Consider the following 14,211-nt stretch of genomic DNA (forward strand, 5'->3'; position numbering starts at 1 on the left):
GTGCCTTATGTTTCGGGTCATTATCCTGGTAGAACTTGAACGTATTTAAAATCCCCATTTTTGTAGCACTTCTGTGTAAATTTTTTTTTAATATGGTCATGTACATATTTTTGTCTATAATCTTTTCGATGAAAACTAATTCGCCCGGTCCGAAAGTCGAAATACAGCCCCAGACCATTACACTGCCACCTCCGTGCTTTACGCTCGGCCGAAGATTTTTAAATTTAAACTCTTCCTTTTTTTTCTGCCACACCAACCTTCGTCCATCTGACCCAAAAATATTAAATTTACTTTCATCAGAAAAGATGACATCATTCCACCCTGTTTCATCCTTCAAAATAAATTCTTTGGCATAATTCAATCTCTTCTTTCGATTCTTTTCACTCACGTACGGTTTCTTTCTAGCCACTCTTCCATTAGAGCCGCTATTTTTTATGGCTCTGCGGATCGTTTGAGGATGCACGTTTTTTCCAGTCTCGTTTAACAGCTCTGATGCTAATTTTGACGCACTGAGCGTAGGGTCCTTCTTTATTTTTCTTAGCAATTTTCTCTCATCGCGAACGTCTAGTTTCTTCGGTTGGCCTTTTTGGGGTATAAAATCTATACGATCCTCGCATTTGAACCGCTTGACTATATCTCCTACTGTACTCTTGCTTATGTTTAGCAGAGAAGCAATTTCTCTGTACGATTTTTCTTTGGCATTATGATATATTACAAATTGCCGTATATCAAAACTCGTGTTCGCTTTGCGAGGCATTGTACAAGTGTATTGCACGATGATCGACAAATGACTAATAAAATAAGGCTTAAACTAGAACGCTTGACTAGATTTGTAAATAGACATTGTCCTCTAATTTGGCGTAACTCGGCTTGAACATTGGAAAAAGCGCTACATTGTAAAGTGTCCGAATATTAAAGTAGCGTGAAAATCGGACAATGTTTTATTTGAACCGTATTATTGAACAACTATTGTAAGTTATGTAAACAAAATTTACGCTATTGTTTATTAAGCGTATACGTCATCATAATCCTTAATCATTTTTTTTTGTTAGAAATTAAGTTATGACGTAATATAGTAAAAATTTCATAGTGTCCGAATATTAAAGTTACTCACATAAGCAGCCAAACTCATGGTACTGACGCTCAGAAAATCATTTAGTTTCACGCGCAAAAGATCGGGCTGCACATTGTCAGTCGTGGCTGTAACCGTTAGAGTATTAGATCCAGTGTAATATTCGCAATCTGGCCTAGGTACGGATTCGTTATTACATACCCTAGGGAACAAGCTGGATTCGTTACTTGGAAAAATTGAGCTGCTTAGACTAGTCTTTCCAAGTAACGCATATACTAGATAATTTACTGTTCCACCAAATTTCTTTTCGGGTTAACCTCACATACAGTCAGGTTTTGTAATCCAATTTCACGATTTTTATACCAGTATTTCTCATAACCAAAACACTGTACACAACAATTAATGAAAAACTTCTCAATTATTTGTAACAATATATCGCAAGTTCACATTTTACTCGCGTTTTAAATATCTATTACCCATCCTTTAACATTTCAGGGAATATCTATCCACGTTGGAATAGCAAGGCGTGTTTCAACACCTTAAACGAGCAGCGAACCCACCATTTAGTGCATTCTTACTGCCGGGAATTCACTCAAATATTATTCACGTTACCTCTGGTCGTTCCTTTTCTTTTGGTTACTTTTAAACTTTTGTTATCAAACTTAAAGGCCTCGCTAGCCACTACGGCCTACGTAACAGGCCATAAAATAATTTAAGTTTGTAAACGGTTTGTAAAAATTGTCTATAAAGTGAATTAAGATAAACTTTCATCATGAGGAGAACCGCAAGATATAATGAATATGGTCCACTCGACACATGAAAAAATACTTTGGAAAATGATTCGTAATGTGCGAATCGAAAAAAGGGAATCGATGACCTGGTTCTGATACGAAAGAAATACAAACGCACCCTGGGTATTTGATATCTTTGATTTGCATTTTTTATTTGCAATGAAAATATCTTCTGAAACAGGACCTTTTGAAAATTGGGGAAATAAATATAATACTTTGAAGAATAAGGATAATGGAATAAAGTCGATAATTTATGTTATACAAACTGTTTTTATTTACTCTTCATACAATTTTTAATTTATTTAAGTTTTAATTTAAGGCATACAGTCGTCACAGGTAAAACTATAATCCATGCGCTCGAGTGAAATATTTACTAACTCATGTATTGCTAGTAAGTACTACTAATTCTGTGAAGTGATGATTAAATATACTATGTGAACCAAGAAAATCCGTTACTGTGCTAGGCGTGATATTCGAAATTTTTCCGCTTTCAAAAGCCCCAGTAATCTCATTCAGGAAATTATTAAGAGCACGTATCGCAGTAGTATAATGATCATCATTTCCTCATTTTCCCTTTTCCCATTTTCCACTTCAGATTCTTTTAAGGCCAGACGATCAGATGTATCTATAACCTCAGGCAGTTATACGTCCCCAGCACGATAGACTGGATACATTTTCACGCAGACTTTTTCCAAACGTTGAGATTTCTCGTACATCGAGGGTTCGCGCACAATCTCCAATGTTCAACGCCATCACATTTCTCTTTATGGTATAAAGCGGCGTGAATAGCTAGAGAAACCCAGTCAGAACTCTGAGTGCTGGCCATTTTAATAATGATATCTGAGATGTAACTAACAATGTCTGTTACTGATTGAAGATCCTGGGGGAAACGACACTTCTTATAGAACTAAAGCATTATCCCCTACTCCCTATCCACCAACCTTACATAATAACTGAAATTGGTAGCAATACCAAATCTTAAAAATATTTTCATAGTATTTAAACTCAACATTTTGAAAAACTTTACAGTTATCCAATACGTTTGATTGTGTTAAGTTATGGATCCCCGCTGGGTCTACCCATGGTCAGCCATTGTGACAGGACCTAGTTCATACGGAAAAAGCTATTTCGTTAAAAATGTTATAAATTACATCGAGGATATGAGCGATTTTAAATTTTCGAGAATTATCTGGTATTATTTCGAATCACAGCCTCTCTACCATTCAAAGGAGTTGGAGAGTGTTGGGTTTTAGGAGGGGTTACCTTCCTGCTCAGACTTTACCGGAGAACACCCCATACTGATAATTATAGACGACATGATGCGGGAATCTAATGAACAAAAGGCTGTCATCATAAAAACTTAAGTATATTCTTCATTACTCAAAATATTTTTTATCAGGGACGAGGTCAGTGAAATATATGTTTAAACGCTAACTATATTGTCCTTTTTTTAAATCCACGAGACCGAGCACAAATTCAACATCTCGCACGTCAGATTTATCCAACCAATCCCAGATTTCTTCAAAATGCTTATTACAACGCGGCACTGATACCTCATAGCTATTTACTTCTGGATATGAAACAGGCTACACTTGAAAATTGTCGAGTGTGAACGTGTTTATTTCCAAACGATCTAGCGCACATTGCTTACGTTCCTAAGAAGCATAAAACAAGTGGTATACGTCGTCGTTAAACTATTAGTCTGAGATGCGTTGCAAAAAACACATCCACACACTGCAGGCTTTATGTAAATTAGCATCGGAACATCGATGTGCTGTACTGAAAGTAGCAGATTCAAAATTGGTTCGTGTTATCTGTGAATGCGCTCTTAACCTCCTACACGGTGGTGTACTACTTACTTCCGAAAAAAAAACATTTGGCTAAACAAAAAAAAGTTCTTCGTAAACTGGCATGTAACAAGGGTACCTGGAATAGAAAGAAGAAAATACTCATTCAAAAAGGATCAGGTGCCTTGCCTTTATTGTTAGGACCTTTATTATCGGTTCTCGCTTCAAAAGTATTTGGAGTAAATAATTGAAAAATGGAACATGCTAAGAAGATGGTTTTGATTTCTTTTATGAAACTGTGGACAATTTGCAGCTCCCAAAAGAACGCGATCATTTCCTGGAGATAGGACCGAGACATGGATGAAACATTACGATACAAACTGCAGGCCGATGAAAAATGGAAACGTTACAACCAAACTCTACAACGATATTTATTTTTCGCTAAAGTTTCGAGAAAGATGATAGCACTCTCCATAGTGGATAATGCGGAATCGACTGAACAAATAGTACCAACAATCACTCGTAACGAGGAGGAACAGAAACCCCTGAAAGACGATCTAACAGCTACTGTTATCGAGAGTGTACCTCAAAAATTTCAACGTAAGGCTGAACTTTTGACTAAATATTTGCTCGCTCGTAGTCTTGTATCGTAAAAACCAAGTGGGAAAGTATTCATACATGGTACCTACATACTCGGAGCGAATATAATTTATTTAGTTAACGATGCTACGAGGAGTAGAAAAAACTCTAATCCAGTTGGTTGGGAGCAGTTTATCGAAGTATGCCATACAAGTAACATATCGCATGAGTTTATAGGAAACTCAAAAATATTGAATTATATTCGCATGAAGAAACAGCTCAACGTGTCGGGAATTGGGCAAATTGAGCACAGTGATTCGGATGCGGGGATAAAAGCTTCTAACAATATTCTTCAGTGGCATCACAGCTTGAGCTTGAGAAAAAAACGATCATCTACACCCGTTAACTCTGAGAGACCATCACGATCACCATTTCCAGATCGAACACCTCGTAGAGCTTTTGCAAGATCATCACCACAGGGCATCGAAGGGAAGCGGAAGTATTGTACAACACCATTAGTAACAACACCCGAAATTAAACAACGAAAATATAGCCCCAACTACGAAACTTGGAAGATCTTGAAACTAATTCAAAGGAAATGATTTAACAAGTGTATATATTATTAACACTGCACATCCTACAGGTTGCGGTGGAAAATTTTTAAATAAAAAAATGAAAACAAAGAATATTGATGAATGGTTAAAAACAACTAACGCTTACACCTTCCATAAACCCAACCGTAAACAATATTCCAGAAGTCATTACAATGTAACGAGCATCGATGATTTATGGCAAGTAGATTTAATTATTTTACAATCCTTGAAAACTTTAAATGATGTTCTCTCTACTTCACTTGTCTTTTGATAGTCGTTGACGCTTTTAATAAGTATGTATGGGTTGTTCCGCTAAAAGATAAAACAAATAACTCTATAATCGCAGCATTTAAACATGTTTTTGAGGATAGTGAACGCAAGTCTGAAAGTCTGCAGACCGATAAAGGAAAAGAATTTGTCAGAAGAAGTTTTAAAAATTTTTACAAAATGAAAATGTATATTTTTATACTACACAGAATCCTGACGCGAAAGCGAGTTTAGTTGAACGTTTTAATAGAATTTTTATGGAAAAACTGTACAGATATTTCACACACAAAAATAGTCAACGATATATTGACGTAATTCAAAACTTGGTTAAGGGTTACAACGCATCTATTCATTCAACGATACGTATGAGTCCGAGAGATGTTAATTTATACAATGCAGTCAGTGCTTATAAAAATATGGCGGATAAATTTTTAACTAATGATTCGCGTCCTAAATATAATGTTGGTGATACCATACGAGTTTCTAAAGAAAATGGAATATTCGATAAAGGGTATAAAAGCAACTGGACTGAGGAAATATTCAAAGTAGTACGCATACTTAAACATCAACAGCCTATTGGTATACGCATTGGAGGATCTTGCCGGTGGAACAATTACCGGTAGTTATTACGCTGAAGAATTACAAAAGGTAATAAAAAGAAAAGACGACATATTCCTTATTGATAAAATCATTGACTCAAAGGGGAAAAGTCGTAGTCGGCAAGTGTTAGTCAAGTGGAAGGGGTATCCCTCAAAGTTCAATTCGTGGATTCCAGCCGATAGCATACAAACATGGAAGTAAATGAAACAATGTCCAACTATCCAGAAAACACAACAACACGATTCATTACACAACTGCCTGATGCCATTAATTTGAAAGGTGAATGGGAAGCAGCTCTAGTTGAAACTTAAATACCGATAACTTTCATTGCTATCAAAAATTGTTATATGTATAGGTAATGGATGTGACGCCAGATGCAACAGAGCCTCACATGCGTGAGAATACTAACACACCGAAGCGGAATTTTCAAAAGTGTGATGAACTTAAGAAAATGACGTATTCTCATACAGAAAACATTGCTCGGGGCGGTGGTATTAGAAAAAAGTATCACGTCAATGCATTTGTTACCTAGAGAAGAGTTTTAATATATTCAGAGCTCATCACAATCTATTAAAGTAAATATTAAAAAAGATAGTGTTCAAACAAAGAATGGTGAGACTAAGAGAGAGACTGTTCCTTTTTGTCCTAGCGGTGGATATGAAAGTATTAAGTCTATAACGGATCTGTTGGGTGGACTTTTTGGAGAACACATCAACATTGAGGTATTTAAGAATGAATAGCATGTGTTTATACATAAGAGTCTACAAAAATAGTCCACAAACGCACATTCTAGAGTTTTCAGAAGACCTCAGCAAAATACTAGGATTTTCAACTTCAACATTCATCTTAAATTCTGCAAGCATCGACTTTGTGAAGGCAGAAAACCGTGGCTATATCACTCGAGGTTTACCGAGTTAGCTCTTTATATATTCAGACATCATTCTCCCTATGTGGTCAGCGATATTCATACTCCACTCTTACGCATTGTCGAATGTGACGCTCAAACACATCCTTCTGGAAGTACTCAGTCTAAGACTTTCACCATGCTTCATTACTACCCCATAGTTGGTGGTCCAATTAAATCAATCGAAACTGTTATAAGCGATCATGCTGTTAGACCAGAGCCATTTGAATACGGTACACTGACGATTATACTACATTTTAGACGTTGTCACGACAATTGAAGGTGTTATGAACGCTTATGAGGAATATTACCTGAACTAAGTAGGCAGTAGAGTAGACGTTGTATACACTAGTGCTTCTTACCGAAGGGGTCATGGTTTAGGATCGTTTATGGCTCGGTTATTTAGACAGGCGCTGCCTCTGATTACTAAAGGGGTTAAATCCGTAGGAAAAGAGGCTCTTCACGCAGGACTTAGAGTCATGCGCGATGTCGAAAATAAGACGTCTTTCCGTAATGCGGAAAACGTCTTTGCAAAAGCAAATTTAAAACGAAAAGGGACAGAAAAACTTGATGATCTAGCAAAAGGTTCTGGTTATAAATCATTACCTCGAAAGCGCAACGGTCAGTTTGTTACCGTACCTCCGGGAAGACGTTTCACTACAGGAGGTAATTTAAAAAATAAAATTACAAAAACGAAGAAGCGGTCTAAAACATCGAACAAGAAAAAGAATAATTTCAAGAAAAAAACTATTAAGAAAACTCGAGATATTTTTGGATAATCGCAAAAGTAGAAATGTCGTTCCTACTGTGACGTGATTTTTCGATGCAAGGTCACAAGGCGACTCCGGCTACCGATACAGATAACGTTCTCTATGTCTGGTTCTTTTCGGGTCGCCACCCTGGTCAAAAGCTACGCTCTCGGGGTGATTCGTATAATTATGTCAATGCTGTCGGAAGGTTTCGTTATGGTTTAGTTGAGGTCGAGGTGCTCGAATCTGCCGTGAGGAGATAGTCTCGACGTGCCGAGTTGCCGGCAGAAGAGAGTACCCAACGGAGATGTCTTCACTGACCGGTAGAAGCCCGGGTGAGGTACCAGCTCCCCGCTGGAGATGGGCAAAGGGCTGTAGAGCGGGCGGAGATAGTGTTTTGATACGGTTAAGGGCAAGTGAGGAATCCCCTGCCCGAGTTAAGGATGTAGTGCCCAGCTATCGCCCGCTACCCTGGAGAAGCGGCCGTGGAGGATCTCCAAAATTACGTACCGATTTGATAAGGAACACTCTCGATTTGGTTTAAAGGAACGACTCGAGGGAAAGGAAAAGTTATCGGCTATAAGGATCTCGACCAATCAAAATGATTAAATCTCGAATTTGGCTATTGTCAAAACAGTCTATCTTGGGGCACCGACCGAGCTGTCACGAACTGGCTCGCGCTTTCGTACTATCTGTTGATAGTTTTTTTAGCCGTGTTTCGATACGGTACAGCAAGTTCTCATTCGTATATGTTGTTCTCGCGTTGCTCTCGCGATATCCAGGAAATCCTATTAATTTGCTGTGAGTGTTCCGGAGGCGTAGTGCTGTGCCTTAGTGTAGTGCCCACCTGAGTATCCTTTGAATACCGTTCTCGGGCTACACAGATTAGCTGCATCAGCTCCGGTGAGGACTTCGAATTTATTAACTGGTGAAGGGATTTCGATTTGATAGTTCAGATTCGTTCTGTTACGTTCTCGATTCGTCGCTCTCTGTCGCACTATTTGTCTGACTCTTACTCCGACCCTCTCTACTTCCACCTAGCAGCCTGAGCGGCTGTGCATTTCCGTAACCGTCCGCTCCCGTTCGTGCATCCAGTTGCGTTTGCTGATTTTACGCGACACGAAAGATCAGCACCTACGGTTGTGATTAGTCTACAAAAATCGGCAGGATCCGTTAAGTTATCATCGCTTCTGATAGGTTTCGTCAGAGCTTTCATTTTGGCGGAGTTGGGCCTGTTCTATCCCAACTCCCAGTTCATACCGGCTCTTCAGTTCCCGGTGAAAAAAGAATTGGCTGATGCCCGCCTGGCTTGCGGATGCATGAGCGAAGGGTGTACAGCTGAAGGTAACGTAGGTTGATTCTTGAAAATAGTTTGTTCTCAGATTTTTCGCTATTGGTGTCGAGTTAAGAAAAAGATACGTTACACTACATTTACATTCAGGCGAATGTGTAAAGACAGAACTGGATCTTTTTAGAATACCACCTACAGAGACATCTATTAAGAGTGGCAATGGAATACATTATAAACCAGTTTCATCAATTTCCAATAATGCACTGATCAAATTTTATGTATCAGGACATGGAGATGACGATATTGATGTTGCCCATACTTTTTTATAGCTGTAAGTTCAGGTAAAACCCTTTGGTCAGCCTACAGTAACAGACAAAGTGGTACCTGTCAATAATTTTTGTACACAGGCTTTTCAGTCAAGTGGATGTATTTTTTAAATCGAAAACTGGCATCACCAAAGAGTAACACGTACCCACACAGAGCATACATTGAGAATACTTTAAACTATGAGACTACGGCGAAAAATACACACCTCACGGCAGGCTTGTACTATCACCAATTACCAGGCGCTTTTGACGACGTTAGCAAATCTATTGCTAGCGGAACCGCTGGTATTTTAGCAAGTTCCATCAAAGATAGCAGAATAGTCGATCTCATTAGGCCGTTACATTGTGACGTTTTCAACCAGGAGAAATTTCCATTAAACGGTGTTGACATGCAGCTACGGCTTATTAGATCTAAGGATAATTTCTGCTTAATGCAATCTGAAACAGGGAATTATAAGGTCCATATCACAAAAGCCCCGTTACTCGTGCGAAAAGTAAAGATCAGTCAGATGATTTTTTTAGCTCATGCTAAAGTTCTAGCTCATACATCGGCGAAGTACCCCATAACAAGAGTCGAAGTAAAATCTCTTTCTATACCTGTCGATACACAACGAGAGACTCTTGACAATGTTTTTATGGGTCAATTACCGAAGCGAATCATCCTAGGCTTTGTCACGAATAAGATTTTCAACGAGGCACCTACCAAGAATCCGTTCAGTTTCCAGCATTTCAACATGAATAATTTATCGCTCTATATCGATGGTGTTCAAGTCCCCAGCAAGACCTCTTCAGCCTGCAGATGATAAAGAGTTATCAGTCCGAAACTACTATACCTTCTTTATGGGAACCGATATTCACTATAGAAACATAGGGAATGACATCGGTTATACCGAATATACGAACAGGCATTGTTTTACAGCATTTGATCTAACACCCGATCAGAGTGCATCTTTTGCTATGCATTGCAATCTCATAAAACATCGACCGTCCGAATAGAAGTGAGACCACACACGAGATTCAAAAAGTTTTACATGGGATACAAGTTAAGTCGAGGAGAGTGTTTCCAGCAGACAGAATCCGCTTACGTCTTAATAGACCATCCGCTATAGTTACGAATACAGATCCTGATAACAAGCCCGGCACCCACTGGGTAGTATTTTATATCGATCAACAAGGAGAACGTGAATACTTTGATAGTTACGGGCTGGAACCTTTTGTGAGGAATCATCAGCAGACTATGACAAGGAATTCAAGAAGAATTACATGGTACCAAGAACCGCTGCAGTCTCTCAAGCCGCAAGTTTGCGGACAGTACTGTCTGATGGTTCTATATTACAAGTCCCGCGGATACAATGCAGCAGTTTCAAGCCTTTTTTCAAACAAATTATAACAAGAACGATGATATAATTAGAAAATTTTATCGGAGAATTAAGAAGCACACCAATAAAACTCATTATTGTACTCAAAGCTGTCGATCTTATTTATAATATGAATTTAAAATAAATATATATTATCCCCGAAAATTATTATTATTATTATCTAGTCCCGCCTTTGCATTCCAGTCTTAGGTTTAAAGAGGTTAATTTTGCGAAGGATGAGTAAAAAAGGGATGAATTATTACAGTAAAACAATTTTTATTCTTATTATTATTATACAAATTATTCTTATTACTATTACTATTACTAGAACTACATACGGATATTTTTTATCACCTCTTCAATGTTTTACACTAAAAGGACCATCGAGCGGTCATTTGACCGTTTTAAAGCCAAAAATACGTTTATAAAAAATTGTCGGTCGGTTTAGTATTAATAAATTTTCTAATTTCTCCTGTACCTGTGGAGACATTAATAGCCTATTGCTCTCAGATTGCGTATCAATAGCTGTAATAGTAGTAACAGCATTAGAGGTCATAAGCGCTCCTCCATAGGGAGTAACGATTGCGAAGCAGGCTCCATTTTTATCGCTACCTCGGCATCGTCGAAGATGGTAATTACAGGCGGTTGAGAAATCTGTTCCTGCAAGATCGTAAGCTGCGCACATACACCGTCCAGCTGCTGACTCATAACGGCTATTTTGCTCAGGTTGCAGGATTTTTTTACTATAAACATGAATAAGTGTTAAATGAGATTCTTGTTAATAAAAAATATATAATATAGCTTGTGACGTTATTTTTGGACGTCACAAAGATCCTGTATTGGTTACTTCCGTTTTTCAATTTCGGGACGCATTTACGTCCCTTTTTCCAATAAAATGTTACGCAACCGGCTTGGAAATGACCACTTACATGCAGTCAGAATTCATACGCTACCTGTGGCGGCTAACCAACCTGAGTACCTGCATCGGCAACCTCCAGTAAAGTACGGAGGCTCGAAGGGATGTAACACCGTTTCCTTCTTTCTTTCTCTCTCTCTCTCTCTTTCTCTCTCTCTCTCTCCCCTCCCCTCCCTCCCTCCCTCCCTTCCTTCCTTCCTGCGTGCTTAAGGCAAATCGTGCTGCCCTCAATGTGGTCTCAGGATATCACTTGTGACCGCTCTTATCTTTCCCATCGTTGATTACTGTTTACTGGTGTATGGCTGCGGAACTAGTGGTCAGACACATAAGGTGCATTAAACTCGTGCGTGCGTTTTATCTTCGACTTGCGTATGGATGAGCATGTCACACCTTATTACCGCCAGTTAAATTGGCTAAAAATTAGGCAAACGCGACTTTTTCTACTGGGGAACCTTATTTACAAAGTCTTACATACTGGTAGTCCAACGTACCTTAGATCTGAACTTGTCACTTCACCTCCTACGCACGTGTCTCGCGAAACCCGACGTAGGGACGATGACCTTATCGTACCCATCCATCGCACTGAATGTTATAGACATGCTATTCACGTTAGAGGAGCTCTCTTCTGGAACTCCTTGCCAACCACTGTCAGAGATGCTCCCTCTAAATCCACGTTTCGCGCACGACTGCATGACTATTTAATTGTGGATCAATAACTCGGACACACTTAGTACAACTAAACTTAAGTCATGTAGTAATACCTTACTCTAATTAGTAATAAGTTTATAGTATTATTTGTTCACCTTAGTCTTATCGTTTCGTTCATTAGTGTCACCTACTCAGTAGGGTGTATAGTATATGTGCATACATTTACCGAATGTAAGATACACTAATTATAGCTTTTCTTTTGTCTACTAGTCTACTACTATTCACTAATTACATATTTTTGTTTAAATATTACTTAACGTGGAGATTTATGTTATAGTCTGTTACTAAAATTGAGTTTGACTCATATTATACCTATTACTTTTCTCTAAAATGTTACTGTATGATGTTATGGTCTACGGGATTTAAGTCCTGATTAAATAAATTGAATTCTCTCTCTCTCTCTCTCTCTCTCTCTCTCTCACGTACATAGTGTATTTGATTGTGTTGTCACTCGTAAATTGCCAGCACCATCCAGAGTACAAATAGGTAAAGAAGGTAAAGCAGTCAGTGCCTGTCTGTAAAAAAGTAGATGGTTGTGCGAAGAAGATGACGATGATGAACCTGAAATAAAATCATCTCGCTCGCCATCTCAATACTCCCTGATCTCGTACATCAATCTCATTGATTTTGATGACAATCTATTCAGAACCCTCGATTCCTATAGTGAATGTATCAATAACTTTTTCTCATCATAGCCGTTCATAAGATACTTGAGGCAGACAGGTACAAGATATGCTTCGAGTAAAGTGTCTCGGCGAGCCGTACCCTGTTCGGCAGGTTGCCTGTACTTGGCGCGAGACGCGACCGAGTCTCTTGATAGAACAGAAAAGAAAGCAAAAGATAATAAACTAGAAAGATAAACTCAAAACATGTAATATTCGGAATTGACAGGTTCAACACAATAACACGCGGGTGCTCGCTCAGGAGCACGCAGGGACGGAGGGATACACAATGAGCAAGGGGAAAAGGAGGGGCAAGGAGGGCTTATTCGCACGAAATAATACGACAACAACACCTGGGCGCTAGCTACAATTTCGGTGTAGCACCGTTGAATGACCTCGTCCACGTTCGACGGCTCGTTATACCCAGAAAGGGATCTACTGAATCTCAAAACGCAAAAAGAAGGGGGTCATTGGAGGAAAGGAAAACGCAATCACACTATAAAATACTCAAACAACTCGTACACACAATAATCCAACATTGGCACTCACACACTCACTTAACAATTCGCAATTTGCACTCGCTACACAGTACTTTCGCTCGCAAACCGGGTTCGAAGTGGTGATTTCTTGCCGATTTCCGGTCCTCGTTGTTTCCTCTGACGAGCCTCCAGGGTCTCGGGGATTGGTTGGCAGTTCGGGTATGGCAGAGCATTGGTTGTTTCCGCTGACGGCCTTCCATCCAGGGCGTTGCAAGCAGATGGTACGGCGCTGGCTTCGCCGGTGCATGGGCTGGCTATCACGCGCCGGGCAACATGGCGGCCTCCAGCCCTGTCAGAAATCTTCCCAGACATGTCCGCGGAATTGGAGGGAGAGGACTCCACCGTTGACACACGGGCCTCTTTACTACCCGTGTGATGGGATTGCACCGGGGCTGCTCTTCCGTGGTTAGGGTGGCGGGTTGGCGAGCATCATTCCCACGGATCTCGATCAGCTGTTCACTGCCCATGCCACTACCTTCCACTGCCTTGGCAACGTAGCCGTTCTCTCGATCCTTCCTGGATGCTGGGTCCTCGAAGATGGTTCTCGGTGACGGTCTTTGATGCCTGTCCTCGAGCTTGTCATCTGGGGGAATGGTGGAAAAGAGGGAAGGGTGGAGGGAAGGGGATCTTAAAACTAGATACAATAGACCTAAAACACTAAATATAGGCAATAAACAATGATAAATACAAGACGCAATGCTCAAGGCCAGTGGTGCCCTCGAACCAGAAGGAGGGATAGTAACATTTTTATTACAATATATAGTAGCTTATGTATTTGTGCACCATATATGTGGAAATAGTTTTGTTACTCGGTTGTGCTCTATACAAAATAACTACATAAATATCGCAAAAACCTAATTAAAAAAAGTGTTTTTGCGAAACAAGCCAAGTTTAGCAATTATTTTCATAAAGGTCGTATCAAGTAACACAAAAAGTATATGTTTTCAAAAGCCTTATATCTTTTACATTATAAAAAAATAGGAATGATCTAGATAATAAACTTCAAAAAATATGATTTAAGGGGGCCGATAAAGTGCTTCATCGAAACCCTTCCTTTAGGTTTTAAATT

The sequence above is a fragment of the Cephus cinctus genome, unplaced genomic scaffold (assembly GCF_000341935.2).
Source record: "Cephus cinctus unplaced genomic scaffold, Ccin1 Ccin1_scaffold0001, whole genome shotgun sequence".
NCBI classification, from domain to species: domain Eukaryota; kingdom Metazoa; phylum Arthropoda; class Insecta; order Hymenoptera; family Cephidae; genus Cephus; species Cephus cinctus.